The sequence below is a fragment of the Rhinoderma darwinii genome, chromosome 4 (assembly GCF_050947455.1).
Source record: "Rhinoderma darwinii isolate aRhiDar2 chromosome 4, aRhiDar2.hap1, whole genome shotgun sequence".
Taxonomy (NCBI): Eukaryota; Metazoa; Chordata; class Amphibia; order Anura; family Rhinodermatidae; genus Rhinoderma; species Rhinoderma darwinii.
The window spans coordinates 216170669-216189910 of record NC_134690.1 but is presented as its reverse complement, the minus strand read 5'-3'; positions in this window follow the sequence as shown (position 1 = coordinate 216189910).

Genomic DNA, 19242 nt, shown 5'->3' with positions numbered 1-19242 from the left:
GCCGTTTTTCCCGGCCGGTTTGCATTAGTTTTGCATCCATTCCGGGCCAGGCATATTTGGACAGTGACATCAGGGGCAACTCCTGAAGGGGAATCCCCATGTGGCCGGTGATTCGACTTCAGGAAAAGCCCCTGTCATCTGTGTCCATTTATGGACACTGCACGTTACTGGCTTCGCCTGGGGTGGAATCCCCAGTCACAGAGTGTTCGGGGATTCCGCTTCAGGCCTTTCCCCTGACGTTACTGCCCAGATATGGACAGAGACATCAAGCGCTCTGTCCAGGAGCGGAATCCCCGAACACACGGGGATTCCGCTCCTTCAGGGAGCTAAAGTGGGGCTAGCACATAGCAGAGCAGGGAGATACCTCCCTGCTCTGCTATAGTGGCGTCGCTACAGTAGTAGCAGCCGCAGCAACAGCAGCTTCTAGCAGCGCCATCGGCCATGGAAGGTGTCGCCGGGCCAGGGCGCTTTTAAACCAAGCAGGGGAAGGGAGCCAGCGCAGTGCTCCCTTCCACCTGCTGTACACCCGGCCCTCCCACACAGTGTATAAACTTACCTCCAGCATACAGCCATTCGTACGAATGGCATAAACTCCTCCTCCTCACATGCACTCTGCGCTGTGAGGAGGGAGCGAACGACGGAATACATGGCCATCACTCGGGACACATTCCGGTGATGGCCGTGTATTACCCGGCCCCATAGACTTCTATGGAGGCCGGGTAAACGGCCGAAAATAGGACATGTACCATTTTTTGACAGCTAGGTTTCCCGGGCCGTCAAAAAATTGGTCTGTGAATAGCCCCATTAGGGGTCTATTGTTCCTACTGCAGCCGGGGGACGGCCGTTTTATTAACGGCCGTCACCTGGCCGGGAAACCCTGTCGTGTGAATAAGGGCTTAGGGTCAGTTCAAACGTTGGGTAAATACTGCTGAGTTTCCACAACTGAATTAGCTGGGGAAAATCCGCAACATAATACAGTAGCAGCAAAGTGGATGAGATAGAACAAATCTCATCCACACGCTGCGTAAATACTGAGCGGAAAAGAACGCTCAGAAATTGACATATGGTGCAGAAGTTTATTCCGCAGCATGTCAATTGTATTTGCGTAAATCGCTGCTTATTTGTTGTGGGTTTTCCTCATTGAATTCAATGGGGAGGTAAACCCCGCAACAATTCGCAGTTGTTGCATTTTTTCAGCGGATTCGCAGCGATTACGCTGCAAACAAACGCAACTCAGCAAAATAACAGGCTGTAGCGGCGGTCACATGAGATGAAGCATCATCCTAGTTGGCCGGTTAATGCTGCAGTTTTATGCAGTGGAATTTCGGCAAAAAACGACACCACAGCTTGATGCGCTTTTTCGCCCGGAATTCCCTGCGGCGCTCAGGGTGGATACGTTGCGTGCTACGCAGCATATCCGATCCTGTGTGAACTCGGCCTCAAAGCTCAGGTTTATTTTTGGTGATCATAGTATACTTGTATAGGAAAATGCTGGGAATTACATTTATAGTAATTTCCTAATATATATATATATATATATATATATATATATATATATATATATATAAGCTATTATGAGATTCACTCTATGTACAGAAGTAATATAACTGACCAGAAAGGGAAAACAAATTCTACATGGTATTTCTTCTAGCTGCCAGCAGACACAGGCTGCTGTCCTATAAAAGCTTGTGCATGCTGCTAGTTAGGCAGTATACAAGCTACCATAAACCGCAGCCTATATTCTGCAGGCAGACTCAAAAGACAGGCATTGGGGAATTTGATTATCAGACAGTTTAATTGATCTGTTATCTAACTGCTACCATACTATTCTAACAAAACATATATAAAAGGAAATGGTATGGCAGTCAAGCATGCGTCCCGCCACTCTATTCAAAGTCTATCTTACTTCAGGAGACAGCCAAGTACATTACTCAGCTGTTTCAGTCAGTCCCATAGACATTGAATGAAGTGGCAGGGCGCATTCTCGACCACCGCTCCATTCAAACTCCTCCTCACTGTGATCGTGCAGTGAGGGTAGAAAGCAATAAAATCCCCCAAAAAAAGGTCTTATGCAGATTTCCACTGCGGCCTGTCCACAATGGAATTCCACAGCCAATCCGCCTACGTCTGAACATGTCCTAATTGTGATTGAGTTATGGCCTTTTTTTAGCCGAGTTGTATCTCCTACAACCGTGTCTACTGAAGCCCATCCCTGTCTGGATGTAGGAGATGTGATTATTGCAGGGAAACACAGGCACTTATATATATATGGCAACCAAACGTATCAGAACTCACAGTGCATCACGGTTTGCTGTGTTGGGGGGCTGCATAGCCGCAGACTGGTCAGAGTGCCAATGCTGACCCCTGAACACTGCCGAAAGCAGCTACAATGGGAACGTCCCCACCAGAAATGAGCGCCTGGGAAAAATGTTAATCTGCACCCCCAACGCTTGTTGCTTGGATGCGCGGGCCCCAGTGGTGTTGCTAGTTTCAAAGACGACATCTCTACAATTTTCTATGAATGATAATATGCCCCTAAATTATACAGTCATAAATTTATTAAATAATGCTACCATCCATTATTCAAGGAACATATATCACCATAATGTTACTGAATAAAACCCAGTATACAAGGCCATTATTACCAATGATGCCACTATACAGGGGACAAACAATACCGCCACACCATGACCACATATTACCACCACCACATAGTGACTGAATAATACCACCATGCTGTTAATGAATAGAAACCACTATACGAAGACCAATATTACCAGCATACTAGTGGTAGATACCAGTTTTACACCGGTGCTCTGCAGACCATATAAGTGATTACAGTCCATTTACGTCTAGTGACTCACAGGTAACTACTGCTCATATTGGAATTGCGCACTTTCCCCTTTCTTCTTCATCTGGCCAATGACAACTTCTCTTGACTACAGCTTGTCTCTGCTCTGCAGTATACAGCACAGACATTTTTGGCTCCATCATTGCCCCACACAGTAATAGTACCTGCTTTTTGTGTTCCACACAATAATAGTGCCCCAAAACAGTAATAGTGCCCCCTTTAGGCCCCGTATAGTGATAATTCTCCTCTAAGTGCCCTACACAGTAATCTAGTTATTAGGTGCTTCCATCTAATAGTTAGGCGCTCCATATAGTAGTTATGACCCATCAAGTAATTAGGTGCCCTTATCTAGTAGTTAGGTAGCCCATATATTCAATCAGACGCCTCCATGATGATATTGCATGCTGGATATGTTTCTGCCTGTATTTCTCAGCATTGAGGACATCATTAATCCTGACTAAATCCCCAACTCCATTTTCTGAAATGCAGGCCCAAACGTGGAACCTTACCATACTTCACTGTTGCCTGCAGACGCTCATTATTGTACTGCTCTCCAACCCTTCGGCAAACAAACTGCCTTCTGTTACAGCTAAATATAAAAAATATTGACTCATTAGTCCAGAGTACATGCTGCTATTTTTCGTGCATAGTTGAGTCACTTGGTCCTGTTTCCACGTTGTGGGTATGGCTTTTTGGCCACAATTCTTCCATGAAGACCACTTCTAGCCAGAGTTTTCCGAACAGTAGATGGGTGTACTTGGCTCCCACAGGTTTCTGCCAGTTCTGAGCTGATGGCACTGCTGGACATCTTCCGATTTCGAAGGAAAGTAAGCATGATGTGTCTTTGATCTGCTGCACTAAGTTTCCTTGGCAGACTACTGTCTCTATTGTCCTCAATGTTGCCCATTTCTTAGTGCTTCTTCAAAAGAGATTGAACAGCACCTCTTGAAACCCCAGTCTGCTTTGAAATGTTTGCCTGGGAGAGACTTTGCTGATGCAGTATAACTACTTTGTGTCTTGTTGCTGAGCTCAGTCTTGCCATCGTGGACCTGTGACATGAAACTGTCTTCCACAACCTCAACTTAGTAGCAAAGTTTGGCTGTTCCTCACCCAGTTTTATGCCTCCTACACAGCTGTTTCTTTTACAGTTAATGACTGTGTTTCAACCTACATATGTAAATGATGATCATTATCAGCTGTTTCGTATAATTGGTTAATCATACATCTGACTATAACCCTACAAAATCCATGACTTTGTGCAAGTGTATCTGGCAGAATTGATGCTGTTTTGAAGGCAAAGGGTGGACACACCAAATATTGATCTGATTTAGATTTCACTTCTGTTTATTCTCTTTGTATTTTGTTAATTGATAAAAAAACTATTAACACTTCAGTTTTTGAAAGCATTCTTACATGCAGCACTTTTCCACAACTGCCTAAATCTTTTGCACAGTACTGTGTGTGTATCTATGTGTGTGTGTATGTGTATATATATATATATATATATATATATATATATATATATATATATGCGCAAGTAGAAAGCAGCAGCACTCACAACGTACAAAATGAATGGGTACCTAGCAAGTAGTCCCGATCCCTGGACTAAATACTATAGTAAAAGAAGATCTTGCAGCTCTCCAGTAAACGGTGAATAAAAAGGGTGATTTATTCAGTCAACATCAGACAGTGCAACGTTTCAGTTAGAGGCGGACACAGGCTGCAGAGGGCCCCTGTGTAATGAATGTGCCGGGGTCCCCCATAACCTAATCACTCCCGGGCGCATATGAAACGATACAAATCTATATTGCACATTTTACTGTCAGGGATCATTACCATGTATATTGTTTGAAAAATATTATCCTCACACATATGTATATACATTTCAGTTCTTCGTGTAATATACTGATATATAAGAAGTTCTTTGTTCATGTCGGACACACCTATGGAAGACACCGCCCCCTGGAATGCAAGAAGAGTGAGTCTGAGAACTTGCAGCTGAGAAGCCGGTGGGGGCTTGGGCACTCCCACATCCCTAGGGAGGAGGCATGTGTCTTTTCCTGTGTTTCTTGTCTGATCAAGGGAAAGCTGTGTACCAACATCTCTTGGTTGGTTTATTTCATTCCAGGCATGCCTTCAGCTTTCAATTTACAGAGGTGGTTATTCGGTGTGAAATAACAGGGAGAAGGGAGCTACCCTGATATACGGACCTAACATTACTACTAGTTTAAAACACAAGTAACAAACATAAATAATGCAAACAATGTTATAGAATAATACCCCAATATTGTTACTGAATAATAACCCCATGTTGTTACTGAAAAATACCCCATACTGTTACTGAATAAAAAAACACTATACAAAGGCAAATATTACCACCATATAGTGACCATATAGTGGAAGATGCCGGTTAGACACAGGAGCTCTGCAGACCATATAAGTGATTACAGCACATTTATATCTAGTGACTCATAGGTGATGTTTGCTCTGATCAGAGTCGTTTACTTTCCCTTTTCTTCTCCATTCGGCCCAGACCACTGTGACGACTTATTCCATCCATGACTCGTCTTTGCAGAACTTGACACACAGACATGTTGGTTTCTCGCTTTTCCTGCACCCTCCCCACCTATACCACATCCTCTTAACAATCTCGTAATCCAGTGTCCCAGACAGTAATAATAATCCCTCAGTGCTCGACACAGCGTCCCCTGTAGATAGCGCCACACAGCACCCCCTTTGTATATAGTGCCACACAGTCCCCCTCTGTATATAGTGCCACACAGCTTCCCTCTTGTATATAGTGACACACAGCTCCCCCCTACCCTTGTGTATAGTGTCACACAGCTCCCTGCCCCCCTGTATATTGCCACACAGCGCGCCCCCCCCCCCCCCAAAAAAAAAACAACTAGAATACTAGCTGTGGTGGCGCAGTATTTAAACTAGGGCTGAAGATGGAGGTCAATGTAGAAAATAAAGGGATAGTCAGGTTAGAGAGGGGTCAGACTATATTGGTGGGGGAGAAATAGACTGTGGGGAGAGGATTAGACAACAGGATAGGGAGATCCTTTTGTTACAAAACATCAATGAAAATAAAAATGCCCAAATAATGTAAAATAATCACATTTCTGAAACTGAAAGTGAAAAAACTCAAGGCAAGTTAAAGTGTATGTTCACAAATGCCAGAAGTCTAGCAAGCAAAATGGGGGAGCTGGAGACCTTGGTACTGGAAGAAAATATAAATATAGTTGGTGTTGCTGAAACATGACTGGACTCTTCACACGACTGGGCTGTAAATCTACAGGGTTTTACACTGTTTCGGAAATACGGGACAAATAGGAAAGGCGGTGGTCTGTATGTGAGAAGTGTTATGAAATGAGTGTGAAAGAGACAATAGCGGGTGAAGACTGAGGAGGTTGTGGGTGGAATTAAAAAGGGAGGTCAACACTGAAAAAATTACTTTTGGTGTAATCTATAGACCCCCCAATATAACTGAAGAGATAGATGGTCAAATATATAAACAAATGGAGCAGGCTGCACATGGGGGTACTGTAGTGGTAATGGGAGATTTTAATTACCGGATATTAATTGGCGTCATGGTTTGGCTTCAACTGCAAAGGAGAGAAATTTCCTCAACGTGTTGCAGGAAAATTTTATGGGCCAGTTTGTGGAAGACCCGACTAGAGGTGAAGTTCTGTTGGATCTGGTAATTTTTAATAATGAAGAGCTTGTTGGGAATGTCAATGTTCGTGAAAACCTCGGTAATAGTGATCACAATATAGTTACATTTTACCAATACTGTAAAAAAACAAACACACTTTGGCAGGGCAAAAACACTTAAAGGAAATGTGTCAGGAATTAAACCTTTTTTTTTAAGTGTCGTTACTTATTTCTATTATATTTTTTAAAGTTTTTTGCTTTATTTTTTTTTTCTTCCATATGGTGGAAAGTATTAAAAATCAAATAATAATTTGACATGTTTTCCTATGTTGGCCACCAGGGGGAGCACTTCCCAGAATTACAGCAAGGTGAATAAGGCAAAGCAACCTGACTCACAGCTGCTGTAAATGTGGGAGGGAATCTCACCCCCCCACTCCCACAAGCCAGGAAAAGGTGTCTTCAAATTGCTAAGCCATTTTGGGTGTGATTCTGCAGCTGGCAGAAGTTATAGGACACACCAAAAGGCTAAGGGTATGTTTACACGCTTACTAAACAAAGGGAAAACAGCTCATTTTCAGCCATTTTTTAATCAAACTCGCGTTTTTTAACAGCCGTTTTTGGAGCTGTTTTTCTATAAAGTCATTCTTAGGCCGGGTTTACACGAGCGTGTGCGTTTTGCGCACGCAAAAAACGCAGCGATTTGCGTGCGCAAAAGGCACTTAACAGCTCCGTGTGTCAGCCGCTTATGATGCGCGGCTGCGTGATTTTCACGCAGCCGCCATCATTATGACACTCCGTTTGGATGTTTGTAAGCAGAAAAGCACGTGGTGCTTTTCTGTTTTCATTCACCCTTTTCACTGCTGTTCCCCGAATCACGCGTGTCCCACGGAAGTGCTTCCGTGCGAAATGCGTGGTTTTCACGCACCCATTGACTTCAATGGGTGCGTGATGCGCGATAAACGCTCAAAGAACGGACTTGTCGTAACTTTTACGCAGCGGACATATGCTGCGTGAAAATCACGCACCTGTCTGCACGGGCCCATAGACTAATATAGGTCCCTGCGACGCTCGTGAAAATCACGTGCGTCGCACGGACGTATAACACGCTCGTGTAAATGAGCCCTTAGAATGATGAAAGTGAAGTGAATGACTTTTCAGTTGACCGGTTCACACGGCGTGTATTTGATACGTTTTTTTTTTGCACATTTTACGTGCAAAAAAAACATTTAAAAAACGCTTGATTACACTTGATTTCGCGTGTATGGGGGGATTTGTGTGTGTGTGGGGGGGTGCTCGCCGCTGATTCTGATTCTTCAAAACAGCTGATAAGCGGCTATAAAGTATCAGCGGCGACCGTGCACACTCCGCTCTGACACACACACACACGGGAAAAGTCTTAAAGGGGATCGTCCAGGAAAATATGGCGCCGCACCTGTCCTCAGGTCGTGTGTGGTGTGGGCGCTGTGTCTCCAATCCGGACACCCCTTCTGTCCTGAGATGACCCGACGAGGGAGGCGGGTGTCAGAGCCACCCACCGCCATCACTGCAGACAGAACCATACAACTACGGCATGAGGGCAGGGCTTGTCCTGAGTGCACTGTCTCTTGTTATGGACATATTTATAGTCACATGAACCCCGTCTGATTAACCGGTAACCTAGGTCCAATCACATGACAGAGGGGGATCACAAAAAACCCTGTGCACCCTCAGCCCATCCATCCAGCCCTTTCCTGGTTATATCTGCTTCTGGGAAAGCTGGGTGACCACCATTACCCCTCCTACTGGAGTGTTTGGGGATGTGACTAATGAACCTCTCACACTCCAGTAGGAGGGGTAATGGTGGTCATCCAGCTTTCGCAGACCCCTGAACGGTAAATCTCTCTAGTTGTGCTGAGACTGTTTGGGGATGTGACTAATGAACCTCTCAGTCTCAGCACAACTAGAGAGATTTATCGTTCAGGGCTTTCCCTGTACAGTTGCATCGTGTGTCCTTCATACAGGGAGGTGGGCCGTCGGGGGAGGGGGCGTTTGGGGGATCCCATCGGGGGAGGGGGCCATCAGGGGTCACGAGAGCGGGGGTCTGTGAAATAGAGAGTGGGACAGACAGAGAAACACACATTTTACCTGCAGTGCAGCTGGTCTTCATGATGGCTATCTCCCTACAAACAGCTGCTCTTCTGTGTGACTCTGACCTGTGTCTGCGCAGTACAGAGCCAGAGAGCATAATCAATGGAACGGCTTCCGTTCATTGTGCCCTATGCACTGTAGCTGCCGTATTCCATCTCAGTATGTGTTGTTAATCGACACATACAGAGATGAAAAACAAAATGGCAGCCCCCATAGAGAAGTAAAAGTTAGAAAAAAGAAATAAGTAAAACACAAACACACAAATAAATAAAATGTATTTTAATAACATATTAAAAGCAATATTATATAAAAAAAATAATTTTCGCGACACCCGTCCTTTAATTTTAAGAAGTCCAATTTCCCCAGGATGAGGGCTGCAATTCAGGATATAGACTGGGAAGAACTAATGTCAAATAATGGTACAAATGATAAATGGGAGATTTTCAAATCTACTTTGCGTTATTATAGTGCAAAATGTATTCCTATAGGTAACAAATATAAACAACTAAAATTAAACCCCACATGGCTCATACCTTCTGTAAAAAGGGCAATACATGACAAAAAAAAGGGCATTTGAAAAATACAAATCTGAGGGTACAGCTGTAGCCTTTTTAAATTATAAAGAGCTTAATAAAATCTGTAAAAATGTAATAAAATCAGCAAAAATACAAAATGAAAGGCAGGTGGCCAAGGATAATAAAACAAATCCCCAAAAATGCAAAAATATAAATGCAAAAAAGCCAAGGTCTGAACATGTAGGACCACTAGATCATGGTAATGGGAAGTTGGTAACAAGGGATCAAGAGAAGGCAGAGTTACTAAATGGGTTCTTTAGCTCTATATATATACAACAGAAGAAAGAGCAGCTGATGTAGCCGGTGCCAGTGCTGTTAATATATCAGTTGATATACTGAATTGCATGAATGTAGATATGGTTCAAGCTAAATTAAATAAAATAAATGTTCACAAGGCTCCGGGACTAGATCGGTTACACCCTAGAGTTCTTAAATAGTTTAGTTCAGCTATTTCTGTCCCCCTCTTCATAATATTTAGAGATTCTCTAGTGACTGGTATAGTGCCAAAAGACTGGCGCAGTGCAAATGTGGTGCCTATTTTCAAAAAGGGCTCTAGGTCTTCCCCAGGTAATTATAGACCAGTAAGCTTAACATGGGGAAAATGTTTGAGGGGCTATTGAGGGACTATATACACAGGATTATGTGACAAAAAGTAGTATTATAAGTGACAGCCAGCACGGTTTTACAAAGGACAGATGTTGTCAAACTAACCTGATTTGTTTTTATCAAGAGGTGAGCTGAAGCCTAGACAGAGGGGCCACTGTGGATATAATGTTTTTGGACTTTGCAAAGGCATTTAACACTGTCCCTCATAGACATCTAATGGGTAAATTAAGGACTATAGGTTTAGAAAGCATAGTTTGTAATTGGATTGATAATTGGCTCAAGAACCGTATCCAGAGAGTTGTGGTCAATGGTTCCTACCAGTGGCGTAACTACCACAGTAGCAGCCGTAGCGGCATCTACGGGGCCCGCGGCATGAGGGGGCGCATGTCGCCCTGCCAGGCACATTACATTAAGTTCCAGGTCTGGCGGCACAAGCCCCCTCTTGCCTAGTAGAATCACTAACACCAGGCATCCGGGGGGGGGGGGGCGGATGCCCGGTGCTAGCCACTGCACTGCCACATTTGAACACGACCGCGTTGCTGGGACCTGGATCAGGTGGTGGGAGCGCTTGGGCCAGAAGATGGAGGGCGGAGCTAAAGGTAACGACGCAAGACAGTCCAACTTCCGGCAGAGGACTGTCAGGACGGCCTGAGCAGGGACGAGGGAGGAGTTTTTAGGTAGAAAAATCTGCCTCAAAATTTCTTCAGGAATTTTGAGGCAGATTTTGACCTGTCGGCAGAACACTTCTCGCGTTTTTAGTCGCTTTTTCGGCCATTGGGCCGTTTGTAGAAAAACGCACCGAAAAACGCATTTTCTGCGTGACATTGTTGTCAATGGGAGGTCAGAGACAGAAACGCCCGAAGAAAAGGCATTATGCTTATTTTTCCCGCGAGCGTTCTTTACCGCTCGCAGGAAAAAAACGCCTTTGCCTCCCATTGAAATCAATAGGAGGCGCTTTCGGACGTTTTTTATCGCGGTTTCCGGCATGGTTTCCGCGTCAAAAAATGTGCCAAAAAACTCAGTGTGAACTCCCTCTGACACCTATACTGAAGCCTTAAAGCCCTGTTCACATAGAGGTTTTTTTACAGGCAGAAAAATCTGCTCAAAATTCCGTCTGGAATTTTGAGGCAGATTTTCACCTGCCTGCACGCCGTTTGCCGCATTTTTTGCTGCGTTTTTGGCCACAGCCAATGAGCGCCGCGGGGAAATTTCTCTGCCTCCTATTGTTAATGGGAGGTCAGAGACGTAAACGCCCGATGATAGGGGCAAGCCGCTTCTTCCCGTGAGTGTTTTTTACTGCTCGCTGGAAAAAAATGCCTCAGCCTCCCATTGAAATCAATGGGAGGCGTTTTCGTCCGTTTTTTGATGCGTTTTCTGACATGGTTTCCACATCAAAAAACGAGCCAAAAAACTCAGCGTGAACTCCCCCTAACACATATACTGAAGACTTCCTGGCCCTGCCCTTTGCCACGTTATATAACTTCAAACACATTACATTAAAGGGGTCCTCTGGGCATTTTATATTGATGGCCCATCCTTAGGATAGACCATCAATATCAGATCAGTGGGGGTCCGTGATTGATTCGACCATAGCGTTCGTCACCGTGGACTTTTCCCAGTTAACAAGCACATTACCATACACACACAGGGCGACTGTGCCTGGCATTGCATTCAAGTGAACGGGACTGAGCTGTAATCCCAGTCACAACTGCTACCAATGTGTACGGCGTTGTGCCTGGTAAACATAGGCCAAGCCGACTAATATTTTGGCCCCTTCAAAAAAGCTGATCGGCGGGTGTGCCGGGAGTTGGACCCCCACCTATCTAATATTGATAACCTATCCTAAGGATAGACCATTAATAAGAAATGTCCAGAGGACCCCTTTAACACCCTAACGACATGCGACGTACATGTACGTAGCAGCCATCATGTGGAAGTATGGAACGGGCTGAGCGCCCCCACACTCGACAGGTGTCGGCTGTATAATACAGACCAGTGTCATAGCTATAGGGGTCGCATTGGTCCCAATTGCGACCTGGTCCCGAAGCCAGGGGGGCCCATGGCCCAACGCGCAATGTCTATTATAAATTACAATAGTAACCGCGGCCTATGTAATAAACGACATGGGCCCCTGTTAGTGTAGTAACAATATACTTACCCTCCTCGTTCCCGAGCGCAGCTTAGGTCCTGACGTCTTTTTCGCATCTTGACGCCGTTGTGCGCTGTGCACCGTGCTGAATGGCGTCAGGACCTTTGCTCCGCCCACAACCGAAGAGAAGGGTAAGTAAAACATTACTGTCTGCTGGGGCCCTGTATCTAAGCCAACCACATGGTAGGCTTAGATACAGGGTCCAACAGACCGTATCACACATGGGCCCTGTATCTAAGCCCACCATATGTGTTACTAATGGTTTTTTTTGTGTTTGTGATTTTTTACAGATTCGGTTGTTGGACTACTTTGATAATGACTTTTTTTTATTCTACATAAAATGGTTGTGTGTTTTTTATTTCATTTCAATAAAATATTTTTTCTATGTATTTTTTTAATACTTTATTTCTACCTCTTTAGTAATGGCCACTGACTAATTGACAGCGTTCATTACTAAGGAGGGGCTTAGTGTTAGCCGATGCAGAGGTGTCTGTAGTGGTGGTCAGGCACTGGGGCGGCCGCTGACTAGTATTATTAGGATGGGAAAGGCCAACAACAGTGGTCCTTCCCACCCTGGTAATGTTAGCCTGCTGCTGCTGTGTTGTTTCTGGCTGGGTATGAAAAATGGGGGGGACCACACGTCATTGTTTTTTTTTTTTCATTTAAAAAAAATAAATGTGGTGTCCCCCCCATTTTTCATACCCAGCCAGATACAACACCGCAGCAGCAGGCTAGCATTACCAGGGTGGGAAGTACCACTGTTTTTGACTTTTCTCACCCTAATAATAAAAGCCTGCAGCCGGTCCAGTGCCGGACCACCGCTACAGATGGTCGAGTACTGGATCGTACCCGGCTCTTCCCGGAACACCTGGTGGCAGATGGTAGACGAGCGAGGACACATCGGCACCATGCGACATAGGCTACATCGACTTACCTGCAAACGCTGATGCTGCTGCAGAATCAACTGTAGCCTCTGTCGCCTGGTGCCGATGTGTCCTCGCTCGTCCGACACGATGCAGGACCTGGGGCAGGAAGTGACGTCACAGCGTGATCTCTGGAGAACACGCTGTGTGTCTGTGCACTGCCAGAAGCTGGGTGTTGACGAAGAGAAGTGGATGATGCTGATTCGTCAGCATCATACACTTCTATTCACAACGCCCAGCTAGTAAAACAAGTAAAAACGCCCATATGTACACACACAATACACGCCCACTTGTACTTAACTTTAAACACGCCAAGTTGTACTTAAGAAAGGCTCATTTGCATAAATATAAAAATGCTCATAACGTGGCCAAAAATGCTCGTTTAAAAAAAAAATAAAATGTTACTGTAATCTACATTGCAGCGCCGATCTGCTGCAATAGGAGATAGGGGTTTGAAAATCTGGTGACAGAGCCTCTTTAAATTTCCTGGTCCAGCGCTGAAGACGCGATGTCAGTGAGCTGAGTCCTATATCTAGTCCTATCATGTCTGATACTGTCTGCTGAGCCATTGTATCTAATTCTATCCATAGCTATAGGGTCGTAGTGCTATAGATATGATGTCTCCTATATATATACAGTGAAGGAAATAAGTATTTGATCCCTTGCTGATTTTGTAAGTTTGCCCACTGTCAAAGACATGAACAGTCTAGAATTTTTAGGCTAGGTTAATTTTACCAGTGAGAGATAAATTATATAAAAAAAAATACAGAAAATCACATAGTCAAAATTCTATATATTTATTTGCATTGTGCACAGAGAAATAAGTATTTGATCCCCTACTAACCATTAAGAGTTCAGCCTCCTCCAGACCAGTTACACGCTCCAAATAAACTTGGTGCCTGCATTAAAGACAGCTGTCTTACATGGTCACCTGTATAAAAGACTCCTGTCCACAGACTCAATTAATCAGTCTGACGCTAACTTCTACAACATGGGCAAGACCAAAGAGCTTTCTAAGGATGTCAGGGACAATATCATAGACCTGCACAAGGCTGGAATTGGCTACAAAACCATAAGTAAGACGCTGGGTGAGAAGGAGACAACTGTTGGTGCAATAGTAAGAAATTGGAAGACATACAAAATGACTGTCAATCGACATCGATCTGGGGCCCCATGCAAAATCTCACCTGGTGGGGTATCCTTGATCCTGAGGAAGGTGAGAGCTCAACCAAAAAATACACGGGGGGAACTTGTTAATGATCTCAAGGCAGCTGGGACCACAGTCACCAAGAAAACCATTGGTAACACATTACGCCGTAATGGATTAAAATCCTGCAGTGCCCGCAAGGTCCCCCTGCTCAAAAAGGCACATGTACAGGCCCGTCTGAAGTTTGCAAATGAACATCTGGATGATTCTGAGAGTGATTGGGAGAAGGTGCTCTGGTCAGATGAGACTAAAATTTAGCTCTTTGGCATTAACTCAACTCACCGTGTTTGGAGGAAGAGAAATGCTGCCTATGACCCAAAGAACACCGTACCCACTGTCAAGCATGGAGGTGGAAACATTATGTTTTGGGGGTGTTTCTCTGCTAAGGGCACAGGACTACTTCACCGCATCAATGGGAGAATGGATGGAGCCATGTACCGTCAAATCCTGAGTGACAACCTCCTTCCCTCCACCAGGACATTAAAAATGGCTCGTGGCTGGGTCTTCCAGCACGACAATGACCCGAAACATACAGCCAAGGCAACAAAGGAGTGGCTCAAAAAGAAGCACATTAAGGTCATGGAGTGGCCTAGCCAGTCTCCAGACCTTAATCCCATCGAAAACTTATGGAGGGAGCTGAAGATCCGAGTTGCCAAGCGACAGCCTCGAAATCTTAATGATTTACAGATGATCTGCAAAGAGAAGTGGGCCAAAATTCCATCTAACATGTGTGCAAACCTCATCATCAACTACAAAAAAACCTCTGACTGCTGTGCTTGCAAACAAGGGTTTTGCCACCAAGTATTAAGTCTTGTTTGCCAAAGGGATCAAATACTTATTTCTCTGTGCACAATGCAAATAAATATATATAATTTTGACAATGTGATTTTCTGTTTTTTTTTTAAATATAATCTATCTCTCACTGGTAAAATTAACCTAGCCTAAAAATTCTAGACTGTTCATGTCTTTGACAGTGGGCAAACTTACAAAATCAGCAAGGGATCAAATACTTATTTCCTTCACTGTATACACACCGTGTTACAAATTATTATGCACATTGGATTTAAGTGTCATAAACATTTAATTATTCGTTTTTCAATTAAACTCAAGGATAATATTGTGTCTTAGGGCTCTTTGGATCATTGTAATCAATCTCAGACACCTGCGATAATTAGCTTGCCAGGTGTGCCCAATCAAAGGAAAACTACTTAAGAAGGACGTTCCACATTATTAAGCAGGCCACAGGTTTCAAGCAATATGGGAAAGAAAAAGGATTTCTCTGCTGCCGAAAAGTGTGAAATAGTGCAAAACCTTGGACAAGGTATGAAAACATTGGATATTTCAAGAAAACGTAAGCATGATCATCGTACTGTGAAAAGATTTGTGGCTGATCCAGAGCACAGACGGTTTCGTTCAGATAGAGGCATAATGAGGAAGGTTTCTGCCAGGCAAATTAATAGCTGCTAAAATGCCTTTGCAAAGCAGCAAACAGGTATTTGAAGCCGCTGGTGCCTCTGGAGTCCCGCGAACCTCAAGGTGTAGGATCCTCCAGAGGTTTGCAAGTGTGCATAAAGCTATTATTCGGCCACCCCTAAACAATGCTCACAAGCAGAAACGGTTGCAGTGGGCTCAGAAATACATGAAGACTCATTTTCAAACCGTAATGTTTACTGATGAGTGCCATGCAACCCTGGATGGTCCAGATGGATGAAGTAGTGGATGGTTGGTGAATGGCCACCATGTCCCAACAAGACCGCGACGTCAGCAAGGAGGTGGCGGAGTCACGTTTTGGGCTGGAATCATGGGGAGAGTGCTGGTAGGCCCCTTTAGGGTCCCTGACGGTGTGAAAATGACCTCTGCAAAGTACGTAGATTTTATGACAGACCACTTTCTTCCGTGGTACAAAAAGAAGAACCGTGCCTTCCGTAGCAACGTTATATTCATGCATGACAATGCACCATCTCATGCTGCAAAAAATACCTCTTTGTCATTGGCTGCCATGGGCATAAAAGGAGAGAAACTCATGGTGTGGCCCCCATGTTCCCCTGACCTCAACCCTATTGAGAACCTTTGGCGCATCCTCAAGCAAAATATCTATGAGGGTGGGAGGCAGTTCACATCAAAACAGAAGCTCTGGGAGGCTATTCTGACATCCTGCAAAGATATTCAAGCAGAAACTGTCCAAATACTCACAAATTCAATGGATGCAAGAATTGTGAAGGTGATATCAAAGAAGGGGTCCTATGTTAACATGTAACTTGTCCTGCTAAGTTTTTTTTGATTGAAAGAGCTTTTGATTTCTGTAAATATGACCCCTGATGTTGCAAATTCAACAAATTACCATTTTAGTTCTCTTTACAACCTTTAAAATGTTTTGATCTCGGTTGTACATAATAATGTGAAACAGTGCATTTTGAGTTTTTTTACTTCTAAAAAAAAATCTGTTATCATTAGGAGTAGAGATGAGCGAACCTGGACAACCGAACCCGGTTTCGGTCCGAACATCGGGAAAAGTTCGGTTCGCAGCGAATCCGAACTTCACCGGGTTCGGCTGAACACGTTTTGACCGAACCCGGCGGAGATAGTCACTGTCCAGGGTGCTGAAAGAGTTAAACGATCGGCAGTAATTGTTTCAGCACCCTGAACAGTGACTTCCGATCACAATATACATCAACGTGTAAAAAAAATAGAAGTTCCTACTTACCGATAACTCCCTGCTTCTTCCTCCAGTCCGACCTCCCGGGATGACGATTCAGTACAAGTGACCGCTTCAGCCAATCACAGGCCAATCCCAGGCTGCAGCGGTCACATGGACTGCCGCGTCATCCCGGGAGGTCGGACTGGAAGTCGAGAGGGACGCGTCACCAAAGCAACGGTGACGCGTCCCTCTCTTCACATCCAGCCCGATCGTGATTGGCTGCAGAAACAGATGACCTTCTTGTGAGATATTGAGGTCAACTACCTGACAATGAAACCGCTGCAATGTCCCTCCAATTCCTTAGAAGAAGTTAATAAAAGGATAATGAGAAAAGGCAATAACAGAAGTAATAGTAAAACAGAAAATTGAAGGATAAAACCGTAATTACTTCTCGTGGTGCAACCATGAAAAACACCTTATTGATAACAGCTTTATTTTACATGTGTCTATACACAAGCTAAACATTTGTCAGTCATTGTTAAAAATGTCTTACTGCACACAGCTCCGCCATGAGCATGGAGACTTTACAGAGGCAGACATCGTCCTTGTACCTCTGTACTATGTAGCTATAGGCACTCCGTGTACTATTACAGGTTACCTTCATATCAGGCTGCAGCCAATCACAATCGGGCTGGATGTCAAGAGAGGGACGCGTCACCAAGGCAACGGAGCATGCAGATGTTGAGGAGTGTATGATGCTGACTGGTTACTGATTGGTCAGCATCATACACATAAACACGCCCAGTTAAAAACACAATGTGTGTCTCTACGGTAACCGATTACAAACAAACCCTGTGATTGGCTGCAGAGGCCACTGCAGCCTGTGATTGGCTGCAGAGGCCGCGGCAGTCTGTGATTGGCTGCAGCGGCCGTGGCAGCCTGTGATTGGCGGGAGTTTGGCGTGAGTACGAATGGCTTTGGTGCTGTGCACCCATTTCTCTCCTCAGCATTTAAATCAGGGGTCTCAAGCACGCGGCCCGCGGGACACAGAGCCTCTAGTGTCGGCTCTACTCCGAGACTCTGGAATTCCCTGACATCGTTGTCCACATACGAACAGCGATGTCTGGGGCTTCACCGGAGTCCCGGGCAGAGCGCTAGTACAGGCTCTGCTCCAGGACTCTGTGGAATTCCCTGACATAGCTGCCCATATATGGACAGTGTGTCAGGGTCTTCCCCAGAGCGGAGTCCCGGGCAGAGCGCTAGTATCGGCTCTGGTCCGGGACGCTGCGGAATTCCCTGACATAGCTGCCCATATATGGACAGTGTGTCAGGGACTTCCCCAGAGCGGAGTCCCGGGCAGAGCGCTAGTATCGGCTCTGCTCCGGGACTCTGTGGAATTCCCTGACATCACTATTCACATATGAACAGCGATGTCTGGGGCTTCCCCAGAGCCAGAGTCCCGGGCAGAGCGCTAGTAGGCTCTTCCTGGGACTCCAGCTGGGCTCCTGACATGCCTGCGACTCCTGCTCTGGGGAAGCCCCTGACATCATTGTCGATGTATGGACAGCGATGTCAGAGGCTTTCCCAGAGTCCTGGAGCAGAGCCGATAATAGCGCTCTGCCCGGGACTCCGCTCTGGGGAAGACCCTGACACACTGTCCATATATGGGCAGCGATGTCAGGGAATTCCACAGAGTCCCGGAGCAGAGCCGATACTAGCGCTCTGCCCGGGACTCCGCTCTGGGGAAGACCCTGACACACTGTCCATATATGGGCAGCGATGTCAGGGAATTCCACCGAGTCCCGGAGCAGAGCCTGTACTAGCGCTCTGCCCGGGACTCCGGCTCTGGGGAAGCCCCAGACATCGCTGTTCGTATGTGGACAACGATGTCAGGGACTTGGAATTCCAGAGTCTCAGAGCAGAGCCGATACTAGCGGCTCTGTGTCCCACAGATGACAGCCCCAGGGGCCGCATGCGGCCCGTGGGCCGCGTGCTTGAGACCCCTGGTGTATATGTACATGTTTCAATACTGCGTTAGCCACAAGGTCATGAATTTCTCATGACCCTCCTTTAAACATGAACCTAACTTCTGTATGTTTCCTGAAGAGAGACATTTTTTATTTTTTTTTGGCCTGTGATTGGCTGCAGCGGCCGCGGCAGCCTGTGTTTCTTCCTGCAGCGGCCGCGGCAGCCTGTGATTGGCTGAAGCGGCCACGGCAGCCTGTGATTGGCTGAAGCGGCCACGGCAGCCTGTGATTGGCTGCAGCAGCCGCGACAGCCTGTGATTGGCTGCAGCGACCGCGGCAGCCTGTGATTGGCTGCAGCGGCAGCCTGTGATTGGCGGGAGTTTGGCGTGAGTACGAATGGCTTTGGTGCTGTGCACCCATTTCTCTCCTTCTCAGCATTTAAATCAGGGGTCTCAAGCACGCGGGCCGCATGCGGCCCCTGGGGCTTTCATCTGCGGCTTGCGGGACACAGAGCCGCTAGTATCGGCTCTGCTCCGAGACTC